Below are 16,020 nucleotides of genomic sequence, written 5' to 3'. Positions count from 1 at the left end.
TCAGCTCAGAAAAATGGCGGCCAATAGACATAATTTTGCTGAGTTTATGAGGAAGCAAATCACAAAAATCTACATTTTGACGAATGCAGTTTTTGTAAAATTCGAATAGAATTCAATTCCATGTGAATTTATTAGCTAATCTCTCACTTTAACTATTGCCCACACCTATTGTTGGTTGCATCGTATATGTTTCACATACAGTGGCATGTAAAAGTTTGGGCACCCCTGGTCTAAATTACTATTATTATGAACAGTTAACCCCTTCACCCCAAAGCCTGTTTTCAACCTCCTTACCAGGCCATTTTTTTCAACTCTGACCACTGCCCCATTATGAGGTAATAACTCTGGAATGCTTCAACGGATCCCGATGATCCTGAGAATCTTTTCTCGAGACATATTGTACTTTGTGATACTGGTAAAATTTCTTCGATATCACTTACGTTTATTTGTGAAAACAATGGAAATTTGGCAAAAATTTTGAAAATTTTGTAATTTTTGAAATTTGAATTTTTATGCCCTTAAATCAGAGAGATATGTCACAAAAATTCATAAATAACATTTCCCACTAGTGTTGAGCGATACCTTCCGATATCGGAAAGTATCGGTATCGGATTGGATCGGCCGATATTCAAAAAATATCGGATATCGCCGATACCGATACCCGATCCCAATGCAAGTCAATGGGACCAAAATATCGGAATTAAAATAAACCCTTTCTTTCCTTGTAGGTTCATTCTACATGAAGGAAAACAACTAAGAATAATGCAGGATGTATTTGGGGAGGTGGCGGAGACATTAAAGTCATAGAGGTTTAGCCCAATCAAATAGAATAGCATGTTTTTTTTTTTTTAAAGACGTTCGGAGTGACAAAGATATTGACTATGTAAATATTTTTTTTATTTTGTCAGATATTGATGTTTCACTATTCCACGCCCTTCCCCTTCTTTTTTTTTACTTTTCCCACACTTTCATCTTCATCATCATCAGCATCTTTGACATCAACTTCTTCTTCACCTTATTCATCTTCTTCTTCATCTTCTACCTATTTTTTTTTTATTACATTCTTCATATTCATTTTATTCAACTGTTATTATTCTTCCTATTCTACTTCTTCATCATATTCTCATTTGTGACAGGCATTCCCGTAGTTGTTATCTATAAAAGTTGGAAGATTACACCTTCCGTTCTGCCAGTCACAAAAGTTATATTTGTCCGCGTTCAGTTTGGCCTGCAGCATCAGGCTTTATCCAGGGGCACCACGAGGAGGAACGGACTCACCCCCATACACTGCTTAGTCTTCTTCTGCATATAATTTAGATAATATCTTTTGCTCTGATATTAAGTGTTATGCTTAATGTTCTTCTGCTCTTTGTTCTGCAGCCTCTTGTTCTTCTGCTTCTCGGTCTTCCATGTCGTCGTCTCCAGGGTCGTCGTCTCCAGGGTCGTCGTCTACGCCGTCGTCGTCTCCGCCGTCGTCGTCGTCATCGGGGTGGTCTTCCGGGTCGTCGACTTTAGGGTCTTCAACTTGGAAATGTAGCAGAAGGTACAAGAAGGCTGAGAAAATGCCAAGAACCAGCTGATGGAACTGGAACTCGGATGGCTACCCGAAGGTTCAAGAGCCTATGGAACTACCGAGGACCAGCTGACGTTACTGGAACCCGGTTACTAAGCAGGAGGTACCCGTGCTAAAAAGCACTACCAAGGACCGCCTGACGTTGGCGGAACTCGGATACCCAGAAGGAGGCACCTAAGCCAAAGGCTCTGCCCGGAACCAGCTGAAGTTACTGGAACCAGGATGGGGAGCAGAAGGTACAAGAGCAAAAGACACTGCCGAGAACCAGCTGACGGTACTGGAACCCGGATGGGTAGCCGAAGGTCCAAGAGCCAATGGAACTACCGAGGACCAGCTGACGTTACTGGAACCCGGTTACTAAGCAGGAGGTACCTGTGCCTGAAAGCACTACCAAGGACCACCTGACGTTGGTGGAACTTGGATACCCAGAAGGAGGCACCTAAGCCAAAGGCTCTGCCCGGAACCAGCTGATGGTACTGGAACCAGGATGGGGAGCAGAAGGTACAAGAGCAAAAGACACTGCCGAGAACCAGCTGACGGTGCTGGAACCAGGTGGTGGACCCGAAGGTCCACAGGAGAGGAGAGAACAGCTAGGCCGCGAGGCAGCCGCAGTTACCGAACCCCAACAGTCCTACAGGGGGAGCTTGGCCTACTGGCACTACAGAACCAGCCTTGACTACCAATTCACGCAGCCCACATAGGAAGCTCCTAAACTGGAGGCACCCTGGAGTTGGCTAACTCGACCGCAACACGACGGGGCAACGCATAGGTGTCTCAGTGAGTTTGACAGTACCCGGAAACAGCTGACGGTGCTGGAACCAGGCTGGGCACGAGGGAGTACCCGTGACAAAAACACTGCCGAGAACCAGCTGGCGGTGCTGGAACCCGGAAGCGCTGCCCCAGTGTGCAAGAGCCAATGGCACGACCGAGGACCAGCTGACGGTGCTGGAACCCGGTTACTAAGCTGTAGGTGCCTGCGCTTAAAAGCACTACCGAGGACCGCCTGATGTTGGCGGAACTCGGATACCCAGGAGGAGGCACCTAAGCCAAAGGCTCGGCCCAGAACCAGCTGACGGTGCTGGAACCAGGTGGTGGACCCGAAGGTCCACAGGAGAGGAGAGAACAGCTATGCCGCGAGGCAGCTGCAGTTACCGAACCCCAACAGTCCTACAGGGGGAGCTTGGCCTACTGGCACTACAGAACCAGCCTTGACTACCAATTCATGCAGCCCACATAGGAAGCTCCTAAACTGGAGGCACCCTGGAGTTGGCTAACCCGACCGCAACACGACGGGGCAAGCATAGGCGTCTCAGTGAGCTTGACACTACCCGGAAACAGCTGACGGTGCTGGAACCAGGCTGGGCACGAGGGAGTACCCGTGACAAAAACACTGCCGAGAACCAGCTGGCGGTGCTGGAACCCGGATGCGTCGCCCCAGTGTGCAAGAACCAATGGCACGACCGAGGACCAGCTGACGGTGCTGGAACCCGGTTACTAAGCTGTAGGTGCCCGCGCTTAAAAGCACTACCAAGGACCGCCTGACATTGGTGGAACTCGGATACCCAGGAGGAGGCACCTAAGCCAAAGGCTCGGCCCGGAACCAGCTGACGGTGCTGGAACCAGGTGGTGGACCACAAGGTCCACAGGAGAGGAGAGAGCAGCTAGGCCGCGAGGCAGCCACAGTTACCGAACCCCAACAGTCCTACAGGGGGAGCTTGGCCTACTGGCACTACAGAACCAGCCTTGACTACCAATTCACGCAGCCCACATAGGAAGCTCCTAAACTGGAGGCACCCTGGAGTTGGCTAACTCGACCGCAACATGACGGGGCAACGCATAGGTGTCTCAGTGAGTTTGACAGTACCCGGAAACAGCTGACGGTGCTGGAACCAGGCTGGGCACGAGGGAGTACCTGTGACAAAAACACTGCCAAAAACCAGCTGGCGGTGCTGGAACCCGGATGCGTTGCCCCAGTGTGCAAGAGCCAATGGCACGACCGAGGACCAGCTGACGGTGCTGGAACCCGGTTACTAAGCTGTAGGTGCCTGCGCTTAAAAGCACTACCAAGGACCGCCATGCGTTGGCGGAACTCGGATACCCAGGAGGAGGCACCTAAGCCAAAGGCTCAGCCCGGAACCAGCTGACGGAGCTGGAACCAGGTGGTGGACCACAAGGTCCACAGGAGAGGAGAGAACAGCTAGGCCGCGAGGCAGCCACAGTTACCGAACCCCAACAGTCCTACAGGGGGAGCTTGGCCTACTGGCACTACAGAACCAGCCTTGACTACCAATTCACGCAGCCCACATAGGAAGCTCCTAAACTGGAGGCACCCTGGAGTTGGCTAACTCGACCGCAACACGACGGGGCAACGCATAGGTGTCTCAGTGAGTTTGACAGTACCCGGAAACAGCTGACGGTGCTGGAACCAGGCTGGGCACGAGGGAGTACCCATGACAAAAACACTGCCGAGAACCAGCTGGCGGTGCTGGAACCCGGAGGCGTTGCCCCAGTGTGCAAGAGCCAATGGCACGACCGAGGACCAGCTGACGGTGCTGGAACCCGGTTACTAAGCTGTAGGTGCCTGCGCTTAAAAGCACTACCAAGGACCGCCATGCGTTGGCGGAACTCGGATACCCAGGAGGAGGCACCTAAGCCAAAGGCTCAGCCCGGAACCAGCTGACGGAGCTGGAACCAGGTGGTGGACCACAAGGTCCACAGGAGAGGAGAGAACAGCTAGGCCGCGAGGCAGCCACAGTTACCGAACCCCAACAGTCCTACAGGGGGAGCTTGGCCTACTGGCACTACAGAACCAGCCTTGACTACCAATTCACGCAGCCCACATAGGAAGCTCCTAAACTGGAGGCACCCTGGAGTTGGCTAACTCGACCGCAACACGACGGGGCAACGCATAGGTGTCTCAGTGAGTTTGACAGTACCCGGAAACAGCTGACGGTGCTGGAACCAGGCTGGGCACGAGGGAGTACCCATGACAAAAACACTGCCGAGAACCAGCTGGCGGTGCTGGAACCCGGAGGCGTTGCCCCAGTGTGCAAGAGCCAATGGCACGACCGAGGACCAGCTGACGGTGCTGGAACCCGGTTACTAAGCTGTAGGTGCCCGCGCTTAAAAGCACTACCAAGGACCGCCTGACATTGGTGGAACTCGGATACCCAGGAGGAGGCACCTAAGCCAAAGGCTCGGCCCGGAACCAGCTGACGGTGCTGGAACCAGGTGGTGGACCACAAGGTCCACAGGAGAGGAGAGAGCAGCTAGGCCGCGAGGCAGCCACAGTTACCGAACCCCAACAGTCCTACAGGGGGAGCTTGGCCTACTGGCACTACAGAACCAGCCTTGACTACCAATTCACGCAGCCCACATAGGAAGCTCCTAAACTGGAGGCACCCTGGAGTTGGCTAACTCGACCGCAACATGACGGGGCAACGCATAGGTGTCTCAGTGAGTTTGACAGTACCCGGAAACAGCTGACGGTGCTGGAACCAGGCTGGGCACGAGGGAGTACCTGTGACAAAAACACTGCCGAGAACCAGCTGGCGGTGCTGGAACCCGGATGCGTTGCCCCAGTGTGCAAGAGCCAATGGCACGACCGAGGACCAGCTGACGGTGCTGGAACCCGGTTACTAAGCTGTAGGTGCCTGCGCTTAAAAGCACTACCAAGGACCGCCATGCGTTGGCGGAACTCGGATACCCAGGAGGAGGCACCTAAGCCAAAGGCTCAGCCCGGAACCAGCTGACGGAGCTGGAACCAGGTGGTGGACCACAAGGTCCACAGGAGAGGAGAGAACAGCTAGGCCGCGAGGCAGCCACAGTTACCGAACCCCAACAGTCCTACAGGGGGAGCTTGGCCTACTGGCACTACAGAACCAGCCTTGACTACCAATTCACGCAGCCCACATAGGAAGCTCCTAAACTGGAGGCACCCTGGAGTTGGCTAACTCGACCGCAACACGACGGGGCAACGCATAGGTGTCTCAGTGAGTTTGACAGTACCCGGAAACAGCTGACGGTGCTGGAACCAGGCTGGGCACGAGGGAGTACCCATGACAAAAACACTGCCGAGAACCAGCTGGCGGTGCTGGAACCCGGAGGCGTTGCCCCAGTGTGCAAGAGCCAATGGCACGACCGAGGACCAGCTGATGGTGCTGGAACCCGGTTACTAAGCTGTAGGTGCCTGCACTTAAAAGCACTACCAAGGACCGCTTGATGTTGGCGGAACTCGGATACCCAGGAGGAGGCACCTAAGCCAAAGGCTCGGCCTGGAACCAGCTGACGGTGCTGGAACCAGGTGGTGGACCACAAGGTCCACAGGAGAGGAGAGAACAGCTAGGCGGCGAGGCAGCCGCAGTTACCGAACCCCAACAGTCCTACAGGGGGAGCTTGGCCTACTGGCACTACAGAACCAGCCTTGACTACCAATTCATGCAGCCCACATAGGAAGCTCCTAAACTGGAGGCACCCTGGAGTTGGCTAACCCGACCACAACACGACGGGGCAAGCATAGGCGTCTCAGTGAGCTTGACACTACCCGGAAACAGCTGACGGTGCTGGAACCAGGCTGGGCACGAGGGAGTACCCGTGACAAAAACACTGCCGAGAACCAGCTGGTGGTGCTGGAACCCGGATGCGTTGCCTATTAAAGATTGTCTTCCTAGAGCCCCAACTAGCCGTGTTGGAGCAAAGGGTAAGCAGGGGGAGCAGAGTGTAGGCCGAAGCCTGCACTGGAGGCAGCTTTGTGTCTGCGTTGCGTTTGCAGGACACTTTGCCGGCCACACAGTGGGGGAACAGCTGGCGTTGCTGAACCCCATTGACACAATGGCGGGTGTTTTTCTCTGTGCAGCTAGCACTTCCGGGCAAAAACTAGCGGTGTTAGAGCGCAGGGGCAGCAGGAGGAGGAGAGGAGCAGAGTGTAGGCCGAAGCCTAGTTGAACCAATTTCAAAGGAAACCTTTAACCCCCCCTCAGGTGTTACAAAGTACAAGAGACACACCTTGTGCAGTATTAATGCTGCACAAGTCAAAGGTTGCTCTATAAATTTTTCTACTTGCACACGCTGAATGAAAGACGTACACAATTTAGCCCATTCTACAGTCAAACTGTAGTGGAGGCGTGACTTGTCTTTTTAAGGAGACGCAGCACAGGTGTCCCAAATAACGCCTTGGTGCTTGGCGCAGCTCCCTGAGCTTTGTTATTTGCTGTACAGGAGTCTGCGCTCTTGTGTTATCCCTTGGCAATGCCCTGTTAGCGCTGCCCGTCTTATGACCTCATTTCATGTTGGCCGGTGCGGTTAACGATGGCCATAAATCCCAGACCCACAGTGCCTTTTCATAAAGTCACACTGCGGTGCTGGGATTCGTGGCCTTGAGCAGTAAATATTTTCGCCGCTCACACACGTCCTTACACCTGCTTCAGACTGGGCGGCCTCTGCTGATCCCTTCTCGCATGCCGCGGCCATGAGGCTGCACAGTATGAAGAAGGCGGAAGGAGATGAGTAAAGACAGGCGAACATATGCACTGCTTGTGCCCATCAATCACACCCTCGCAGTCAAAATAAGTAAGACAACGAGGAGCATTGTTTCAGGCAGGGCGAACGCACAGGCGCAGCCAGCCAACCAATGATGTCAGAAGACGGGAAGCGCTACCAAGGGGGGTGCTGCGTATCATTACAAAGGAAAGTCACACCTCAGGGACAGTGGAATGGTCTCAATGAGACACATTTTGTACGTGTTGAGTTCCACGTGGGCAAGTAGAAAAAGTCAGCCACCTTGTACAAATGCAGCAGTACTGCTGTACAAGGTGGCTGTTATACATAGAAACACCTGGGGGTGGGGGGCAGGCTTCCTTCAATTTCAGTTCATGTGCCTGCGTGGCGTTTGCAGGTCACGTTGCCAGCTACACAGCAGGGGAACAGCTGGCGGTGCTGAACCCCACTAACACATTGGCTGGTGTTTTTCTCTGTGCAGCTAGCACTTCCGGGCAAAAACTAGCAGTGTTTGAGCCCAGGGGCAGCAGGAGGAGGAGAGGAGCAGAGTGTAGGCCGAAGCCTGCACTGGTGGCAGCTTTTGTCGGTTGTGCCAGCGTGGCTTGTGCTGGACACGATGCCGGCTACACAGCAGAGGAACAGCTGGCGGTGCTGAACCCCACTAACACATTGGCTGGTGTTTTTCTCTGTGCAGCTCGCATTTCCGGGCAAATACTAGCAGTGTTAGAGCCCAGGGTCAGCAGGAGGAGGAGAGGAGCAGAGTGTAGGCCGAAGCCTAGTTGAACCAATTTCAAAGGTAACCTTTAACCCCCCCTCAGGTGTTGCAAGGTAAAAGAGCCACACCTTGTGCAGCATTAATGCTGCACAAGTAAAAGGTTGCTCTCTTAATTTTGCTCCTTGCACACACTGAATAAAACACGTACACTATTTATCCCATTATACTGTCAAACAGTAGTGGAGGCGTGACTTGTCTTTTTAAGAAGACGCAGCACAGGTGTCAAAATTTACACCTAGGTGCTGGGCGCAGATTCCTGAGCGTTATTTGCAGTACAGTAGTCTGCGCTCTTGTGTTATCCCTTGGCAATACCCTGTTAGCGCTGCCCGTCTTATGACCTCATTTCATGTTGGCCGGTGCGGTTAACGATGGCCATAAATCCCAGACCCACAGTGCCTTTTCACAAAGTCACACTGCGGTGCTGGGATTCGTGGCCTTGTGCAGTAAATATGTTCGCCGCTCACACATGTCCTTACACCTGCTTCAGACTGGGCGGCCTCAGCTGATCCCTTATCGTTTGCCACGGCCATGAGGCCGCACAGTCTGAAGAAGGCGGAAGGAGGGGAGTGAAGACAGGCGAAGATATGCACTGCTCGTGCCCATCAATCACACCCTGGCAGTCAAAATATATGAGACAACGAGGGGCGTTGTGTCGGGCGGGGCGGATGCACAGGCACAGCCAGCCAACCAATGATGTCAGAAGACGGGCAGCGCTAACAATGGGGGTGCTGCGTGTCATTAAAAAGGAAAGTCACACCTCAGGGACATTGTAATGGTCTCTAATGAGACACATTTTGTACGTGTTGAGTTCCACGTGGGCAAGTAGAAAAAGTCAGCCACCTTGTACAAATGCAGCAGTACTGCTGTACAAGGTGGCTGTTATACATAGAAACACCTGGGGGTGGGGGGCAGGCTTCCTTCAATTTCAGTTCATGTGCCTGCGTGGCGTTTGCAGGTCACGTTGCCGGCTACACAGCAGGGGAACAGCTGGCGGTGCTGAACCCCACTGACACATTGACTGGTGTTTTTCTCTGTGCAGCTAGCACGTCCGGGCAAAAACTGGCGGTGTTAGAGCCCAGGGTCAGCAGGAGGAGGAGAGGAGCAAAGTGTAGGCTGAGGCCTGCACTGGTGGCAGCTTTTGGTCTGTTGTGCCAGCGTGGCTTGTGCTGGACACGATGCCGGCTACACAGCAGGGGAACAGCTGGCGGTGCTGAACCCAACTAACACATTGGCTGGTGTTTTTCTCTGTGCAGCTAGCACTTCCAGGCTACAACTGGCGGTGTTATAACCCAGGGGCAGCAGGAGGAGGAGAGGAGCAGAGTGTAGGCCGAAGCCTGCACTGGTGGCAGCTTTTGGTCTGTTGTGCCAGCGTGGCTTGTGCTGGACACGATGCCGGCTACACAGCAGGGGAACAGCTGGCGGTGCTGAACCCCACTAACACATTGGCTGGTGTTTTTCTCTGTGCAGCTAGCACTTCCGGTGAAAAACTAGCGGTGTTAGAGCCCAGGGTCAGCAGGAGGAGGAGAGGAGCAGAGTGTAGGCCGAAGCCTAGTTGAACCAATTTCAAAAGTTACCTTTAACCCCCCCTCAGGTGTTGCAAGGTACAAGAGCCACACCTTGTGCAGCATTAATGCTGCACAAGTAAAAGGTTGCTCTATTAATTTTGCTCCTTGCACACGCTAAATAAAACACGTACACTATTTAGCCCATTATACTGTCAAACAGTAGTGGAGGCGTGACTTGTCTTTTTAAGGAGACGCAGCACAGGTGTCCAAAATAACACCTTGGTGCATGGGCGCAGCTTCCTGAGCGTTGTTATTTGCTGTACAGGAGTCTGCGCTCTTGTGATCCCTTGGCCATGCGCTGTGAGCGCTGCCTGTCTTCTGACCTCATTTCATGTCGGCCGTTGCGGTTAGCGATGGACATGAATCCCAGACCCGCAGTGTGTTTTTAAAAATTCACACTGCGTGGCTGGGATTCGTGGCCTTGTGCAGTAAATATGTTTGCCGCTCACACATGTCCTTACACCTGCTTCAGACTGGGCGGCCTCATCTGATCCCTTATCGCATGCCGCGGCCATGAGGCCGCACAGTCTGAAGAAGGCAGAAGGAGATGAGTTAAGACAGGCGAACATATGCACTGCACATGCCCATCAATCACACCCTCGCAGCCAAAATATATGAGACAACGAGGGGGGTTGTGTCGGGCAGGGCGGACGCACAGGCACAGGCAGCCAACCAATGATGTCAGAAGACGGGCAACGCTACCAAGGGGGGGGCTGCGTGTCATTAAAAAGGAAAGTCACACCTCAGGGACATTGTAATGGTCTGTAATGAGACACATTTTGTACGTGTTTAATTCAACGTGGGCAAGGAGAAAAAATCAGCCACCTTGTACAAATGCAGCAGTACTGCTGTACTAGGTGGCTGTTATACATAGAAACACCTGGGGGGGTGGGGCCAGGTTCCCTTTAATTTCAGTTCAGGTGCCTGCATGGCGTTTGCAGGACACGTTGCCAGCTACACAGCAGGGGAACAGCTGGCGGTGCTGAACCCAACTAACACATTGGCGGGTGTTTTTCTCTGTGCAGCTAGCACTTCCAGGCTGCAACTGGCGGTGTTATAGCCCAGGGTCAGCAGGAGGAGGAGAGGAGCAGAGTGTAGGCCGAAGCCTGCACTGGTGGCAGCTTTTGGTCTGTTGTGCCAGCGTGGCTTGTGCTGGACACGATGCCGGCTACACAGCAGGGGAACAGCTGGCGGTGCTGAACCCCACTGACACGATGGTGGGTGTTTTTCTCTGTGCAGCCAGCACTTCCGGGCCCCAACTGGCGTAGTTAGAGCCCAGGGTCTGCAGGAGGAGCAGAGTGTAGGCCGAAGCCTACTTGAACCAATTTCAAAGGTAACCTTTAACCCACCCTCAGGTGTTACAATGTTGAAGAGCCACACCTTGTGCAGCAGTAAAGCTCCACAAGTTAAAGGTTGCTCTTTAAGTTTTGCTCATTGCACACGCAGAATGAAAGACGTACACAATTTAACCCATTGAACAGTAGTTCAGTTCTGTATTGGAGGCGTGACTTGTCTTTTTAAGGAGACGCAGCACAGGTGCACATAAATAACGCCTTGGTGCTTGGCACAGCCTCCTGAGTGTTGTTATTTGCTGTACAGGAGTCTGCGCTATTGTGATCTCTTGGCCATGCGCTGTGAGCGCTGTCTGTCTTCTCACCTCATTTCATGTTGGCCGGTGCGGTTAGCAATGGCCATGAATCCTAGACCCGCAGTGTGTTTTCAAAAAATCACACTGCGTGGCTGGGATTCGTGGCCTTGTGCAGTAAATATGTTTGCCGCTCACACATGTCCTTACACCTGCTTCAGACTGGGCGGCCTCAGCTGATCCCTTATCGCCTACCACGGCCATGAGGCCGCATAGTCTGAAGAAGGCAGAAGGAGATGAGTTAAGACAGGTGAACATATGCACTGCACATGCCCATCAATCACACCCTCGCAGCCAAAATATATGAGACAACGAGGGGGGTTGTGTCGGGCAGGGCGGACGCACAGGCACAGGCAGCCAACCAATGATGTCACAAGATGGGCAGTGCTACCAAGGGTGGTGCTGCGTACCATTAGAAAGGAAAATCACACCTCAGGGACAGTGGAATGGTCTCAATGAGACACATTTTGTACGTGTTGAGTTCCACGTTGGCAAGGAGAAAAAGTCAGCCACCTTGTACAAATGCAGCATTACTGCTGTACAAGGTAGCTGTTATACATAGAAACACCTTGGGGTGGGGGCTGGTTCCCTTTAATTTCAGTTCATGTGCCTGCGTGGCGTTTGCAGGTCCCGTTGCCGGCTACACAGCAGGGGAACAGCTGGCGGTGCTGAACCCCACTAACACATTGGCTGGTGTTTTTCTCTGTGCAGCTAGCAGTTCTGGGCAAAAACTGGCGGTGTTAGAGCCCAGGGTCAGCAGGAGGAGGAGAGGAGCAGAGTGTAGGCCGAAGCCTGCACTGGTGGCAGCTTTTGTTCTGTTGTGCCAGCGTGGCTTGTGCTGGACACGTTGCCGACTACACAGCAGGGGAACAGCTGGCGGTGCTGAACCCCACTGACACATCAGCTAGTGTTTTTTCTGTGTAGACAACACTTCCAGGTGGCAACTGACAGTGTTGAAACCCAGGGAATCAAAGAGGAGCAGAGTGTAGGCCGAAGCCTGCAGTGGAGCAAGTTGAAAGGGAACCTTTAACCCCCCCCCCAGGCATTTGTTGCTGAAAGAGCCATCTTGTACAGCAGTAATGGTGGCTCCTAAAATTATGCTCCTTGCAAACGCTGAAGTACACACTCATATAATGTGTCCCCTCACACCGTCAAACCGTCCCGGAAGTGGGACTTTCCTTTGTAATGTGACACAGCACAGCCGTCATTCCAACCCCCTTGGTGCCGTGCGCCACCTCCTCAACGTTGTTTGGTTCTGTCACGGAGCCCGCGCTGTAATGTTATCCCTTGGCCATGCACAGTTAGCGGTGCCCGTCTTCTGACATCATTTAGGTGTCAGGCTGGCAGTGCCTGTGCGTCCAAGCTGCCCGAGATCCAATCTCGCAGTGTCATCTAATATAATCCCACTGCGGGCCAGGGATCCATGGGCATGCGCAGTGCATATCATCGCCTCTCACTCACCTCCTTCCTGCTTCTTCAGACTGTGCGGCGTCACGGCCGTGGCATGCTATTAGGGATCAGCTGACGCCGCCTAGTCTGAAGAAACGTGAAGAAGGGGAGTGAGAGGCTAGTATATGCACTGCGCATGGCCATGGATACCAGGCCCACTGTGGGATCACATTAGACGACACTGCGAGGTGGGATTTCGGGCAGCGTGGACGCACAGGCGCAGCCAGCCCGACAACAAATGATGTCAGAGGACGGGCAGCGCAAACTGTGCATGGCCAAGGGATAACATAACAGCGCAGGGTCCATGACGGAATCAAACAACGCTAAGGAGGCATCGCACGGTGCCAAGGGGGTAGCAATGACGGCTGTGCTGCGTCACATTACAAAGGAAAGTCCCACCTCCAGGACGGTTGGACGGTGTGAGGGAACACATTACATGAGTGTGTAGTTCAGCGTTTGCAAGGAGCATAATTTCAAGAGCGACCTTTTCCTTGTGCAGTATTAGTGCTGCACAAGGTGGCTCTTTCAGTAACAAACGCCTAGGGGGGGGAGACAGGTCCCCTTACATTTTAGTTGTGCCAGCGTGGCGGTCGCATGACACGTTGCCGGATACACAGCTGGGGATCAGCTGACGTTACTGAACTCCAATAACAGAGGAGCGACTGTTGACTGTACAGACAGCACTTCCAGGCACCAACTGGCGGTGTTAGAGCCCAGGGACAGCAGGAGGAGCAGATTGGAGGTATTGCCACACACACAGCTGGGGATCAGCTGACGTTACTGAACCCCAGTAACAGAGGAGCGACTGTTGACTGTGCAGACAGCACTTCCAGGCACCAACTGGCAGTGTTAGAGCCCAGGGACAGCAGGAGGAGCAGATTGGAGGTATTGCCGCACACACAGCTGGGGATCAGCTGACGTTACTGAACCCCAATAACAGAGGAGCGACTGTTGACTGTGCAGACAGCACTTCCAGGCACCAACTGGCGGTGTTAGAGCCCAGGGACAGCAGGAGGAGCAGAGGAACAGAGTGTAGGCCGAAGCCTGATTGGAGCAAGTTGAAAGGGAACCTTTAACCCCCCCCCCCAAGACGTTTGTAGCTGAAAGAGCCATCTTGTGCAGCACTAAGGATGCAAAAGGAAAAGGTTGCTCTTTTAATTATGCTCCTTGCAAACACAGAAGTAAACACTAAAAATGTGTCCCCTTATACCGTAAAACCGTCCCGGAGGTGGGAATTTCCTTCGTAATGGGACGCAGCACAGCTGTCATTCCTATCCCCTTGGTGCCGTGCGCTGCCTCCTCAGCGTTGTTTTAAGCTGTCACGGAGCCTGCGCTGTTCTGTTATCCCTTGGCCATGCCCAATTAGTGCTGCCTGTCTTCTGACATAATTTGGTGTCAGGCTGTCAGTGCCTGTGCGTCCACGCTGCTCCAGATCTCACCTCGCAGTGTCGTCTATTGTAATCCCACTGCGGGCCTTGGATCCATGGACATGCACAGTGCATATCCTCGACTCTCACTCCCCTCCTTCCCTCTTCTTCAGACTGTGCGGCGTCACGGCCGTGTCATGCTATTAGGGATCAGCTGACGGAGCACAGTCTAAAGAAGGCGGAGGGAGATGGGCGAGAGCCCGAGGTGAAGATATGCACTGCGCATGCCCATGGATCCCAGGCTCGCAGTGTGATTCAATCAGAAGACACTGCGAGGCGGGTTCTCGGGCAGCCATCCTGACACCAAATTATGTCAGAAGACAGGCAGCGCAAACTGGCCATGGCCAAGGGATAACAGAACAGCGCAGGCTCCGTGACAGCTTAAAACAACGCTGAGGAGGCAGCGCATGCGTCACATTATGAAGGAAAGTCCCAGCTCCGGGACGGTATAACGGTATCAGTGAACACATTTTATAAGTGTTAAGTTCTGCGTGTGCAAGGAGCTAAAATAAAAGAGCTACCTTTTCCTTGTGCAACATTACTGCTGCACAAGATGGCTCTTTCAGTAACAAACGCAGAGGGGGGGGACAGGTTCCCTTACATTTAGGTTGTTGTGCGAGCGTGGTGGTCGCAGGACACATTGCCGGCTACACAGCTGGGGATCAGCTGACGTTACTGAAACCCAATAACACTGGGTCGTATGTTTAGACTGTGCAGCCTGCACTTCTGAGCCGCAACTGGCGGTGTTGGAGCCCAGGAATAGCAGTTCAGGTGGTAGAAAGATGAACACATCAGGAGACCTGGATGACACCCAATTACTTAATCAGGCAGAGGAGTGGCAAATTCCTGCGAGATCCAGGCCTGGTTCATTTTCAGGAAAGTAAGCCGGTCAACGTTATCGGAGGATAGTCGCATGCGACGGTCTGTTAGTACACCACCTGCGGCACTAAAGACACGTTCCGATAAGACACTAGCCACAGGGCAAGCCAGCACCTCCAATGCATACTGGCTTAGCTCTGGCCATGTATCCAGCTAAGAGACCCAAAACTTGAACGGGGAAGAGCCGTCTGGGAGTACACTAAGAGGGCAAGCCATGTAGTCTGTCACCATCTGACGGAACCGTTGCCTCCTGCTGACTGGAGCCGCCGGTGATGGTGTAGACATTTGGGGCGGGCACACAAAAGTTTTCCACAGTTGTGCCATACTTGGCTTGCCTTGGGCAGAGGCACTGCTTCTGCTCCCTCTTTGTGCAGAGCCTCCTCCTCCACTGCCTCGACGCACTGAGCTGCTTTGTAAAGCACTAGCAGCACTCCTCTCAGTTGGACTGGAGAAGATGATGGAATTCACCAGTGTGTCGTGGTACTCCCGCATTTTACGCTCCCGTGTCAACACCGGGATGAGGTTTTGGACATTGTCATGGTAGCGAGGATCGAGGAGGGCGTACACCCAATAATCAGGCACGTTGAGAATGTGGTCGATGCGGCGGTCGTCTCTCAGGCACTGCAACATGAACTCAACCATGTGCTGCAGACTGCCAACTGGCCCAGAAACGCTGTCCCCTGCTTGAGACATGATCTCTGCCCGCTCTTCATCACCCCACCCTCGCTGTACACACTGACCACTGGAGAATGGTGGAACTCCCTCCTCTGGACGTAGCTCTTCCTCGTCCATTGACTCCTCCTCATCCTCCTCACAAAGGGTCCCCTGCCGACCCCTTTGTGAGGAACCACGTGGTGCTGACTATCCAGAACCTGATGGAAAAGGTGACTCCTCATCCTCCACCTCTTCCACATCATCCCTTATCCCTTGCAGGGTTTCTTGAAGCAAGCAGATAAGGGGGACAGTCATGCTGACTAGTGCATCATCTGCACTTGCCATCCGCGTGGAATAATCAAAAGGACGCAAAACCTGGCAGACGTCCTTCATAGTGGCCCACTCTGTGGTTGTGAAGTCTGAGCGGCGCTGACTGCGACTTCTTTGCGCCTGATGCAGCTGGTACTCCATTACTGCTTGCTGCTGCTCACACAACCGCTCCAACATATGTAACGTGGAATTCCACCTGGTAGGTAGGTCACATATGATGCGATGTT

At 53.3% G+C, this 16,020-nt stretch overlaps 1 protein-coding gene across 1 annotated transcript in view; it reads left to right on the top strand.

Annotated features, from left to right (window-relative positions):
• Positions 1-16,020, top strand: part of LOC138638068 (mucin-4-like) — a 305,885-nt gene that overhangs the window by 39,478 nt on the left and 250,387 nt on the right. The gene's annotated exons all lie outside the window — the stretch shown is intronic.

This window comes from Ranitomeya imitator, chromosome 5 (assembly GCF_032444005.1).
Source record: "Ranitomeya imitator isolate aRanImi1 chromosome 5, aRanImi1.pri, whole genome shotgun sequence".
In the NCBI taxonomy this organism is placed as follows: domain Eukaryota; kingdom Metazoa; phylum Chordata; class Amphibia; order Anura; family Dendrobatidae; genus Ranitomeya; species Ranitomeya imitator.
This window is presented reverse-complemented; position numbering and strand designations above follow the sequence as displayed.